This window comes from Palaemon carinicauda, chromosome 23, assembly GCF_036898095.1.
Source record: "Palaemon carinicauda isolate YSFRI2023 chromosome 23, ASM3689809v2, whole genome shotgun sequence".
Taxonomy (NCBI): Eukaryota; Metazoa; Arthropoda; class Malacostraca; order Decapoda; family Palaemonidae; genus Palaemon; species Palaemon carinicauda.
In genome coordinates, this window is record NC_090747.1 from 113,173,068 (window position 1) to 113,175,201 (window position 2,134).

Genomic DNA, 2,134 nt, shown 5'->3' on the forward strand with positions numbered 1-2,134 from the left:
GAAGAAGAAGAAGAAGAAGAAGAAGAAGAAGAAGAAATATATTTAAAGGAAAATGGAAACAGCCCTTTTTGCGACATTTTGCCGTTGAATATATGAGCTTAAGCGAAAATAAGTGTTTAATGTGTATCTATGTGGAAAGTCAAAAAGATAACTTCCATCCCCACACAGCATAGAAATTGAATTCTATTCTATTTCCACCAGTATCATGTACTGGAATAGGTGAGACCATAAAGATATTACTTTCTCACAGTATGACATTTACTGTAAGTGAAATCTACGTGGAATAACAATACTGTTATATTCCGAAAGGCAAAAAAACTCAGGCACCCCCTCCAGTTCACTCCCTTACGTCCTAATGAGTTATCCTTATCCGCCAGTAGATGGCATCAAAGGCATATTGTCTTGACTAATATAGTCTGTTATTTGACGACAATGTTTGTCAAAAAAAGTGTTCTAGGAAGGTAATGGCTGGAGAATTGGTAGTTAGTAAATTGTTTCCTTATTAAGAATAAATATTTTTGTCAGAAAATGGTGTGATTTTTCATATGCTATCGGAAGCAACCTGAGTTTATTTCCTTTCTTCATCAGAACACACGATAGTAAGTCATGTTCCTGTACAAGTGACCAAGGTAAAAATCATCAGCATAGTTCATATAGGTGGGACGAGTTTGGGACAGCGCTACCAAATGTAATTTCCTTTTCTGGAGAATATCATTATTCATTACATATTCAAATGGTTTAAAGAGAAATAGTTAAATGCCAGAAGATGCATGGTTGTGGTGTAATTTGATATTCTTATGATCAGCGTAATCAACATAATAAAATCGAATAATTAAAAAGAAAATGGTCACATTTCTGCGTCCTCGCCTGTTCTGCGTCATCCACCTGAGTAGTTGTTAGTTAATAAGAGCGTTCCAGAGTGTAAATTAGTTGTTTAATGAACCTTATCATTCTTTTCTTAGTAAATGTATGCATGTCAGTAAAGCTGTTTTATTGTTGAATATACGTTAAAAGAATCCAATGTATATATATATATATATATATATATATATATATATATATATATATATATATATATATATATATATATATATATATATATATATATATATATATATATATAACGTTAATTTTTCCCTTGACAGTGACGAACGTGGTCTTCCTAAGTTGATAGTAGGCCAATTGTGAATTAAAATGAAAATGGTTCTGAAAGTTCATGGAGAGAGAGAGAGAGAGAGAGAGAGAGAGAGAGAGAGAGAGAGAGAGAGAGAGAGAGAGAGAGAGAGAGAGAGCAGGTGAAAAGAAGCCATCTACAAGACATGGATGGATGTTTATGATTTCTGCAAATAAATCATAAAAAATTGAGTAATACCTCTAAGAAGAGGAGCCAATGTACATGTGTATAAGTGAAGTGTGGCTGTTGCATTAATCTATTAAAGATATATGACAATTATTTGTCAACATTTATTAGTACGAGTATTGATCGTGATGCTTTTGAGGAATCTGGTACCAGGCATAGAGTTGAAGAGGATAGTTTGGAGAGGGGGAAATGTAAACATCCATGATTATAATGTATCTGAGATTACTGAGGAAATAAATAAAATTTTGCTCTATACAAAATTTTGTTTGTTAGGATGTGTTTCTTTTGTAACGATATCAAAGTCAGTTTTTAGCACACATTTTGATAACAAGAACCTCCTAAGAATTTAAACTTTTCAACCTGCTTAGTTGCTGTTAACTCCGGGGAGAGGGACACACAACCACAAGTTTATACGACTTTCATCTCATCATTTACTGGAGAGAGTATTTTTAGGATGCATTTTGGGCGCAAACGTTTCCTTGGGAATGACAACCTTTTGTTGCCGCCTTTCTGTAACTTTACTTGGGACAAACGAGGAAAGTTGGAATTTATCGGATGCAACCCGGTATGTATTTCACCAGTTGAAACCAGGGATGTAGAGATCGTTTGAATCCAATAACATTTTTCGGGAAATAATTATTTTAACCTTTGTGCATAAATAGAAAGTGAAGACCAAGCAATGACCGATAAAATTCTATTCCTCCATATTTCCAATTTACTATATGTAAGTTCTTGTACAGGCTAGCAATAGAAGAAAAATATATTAATTACGGA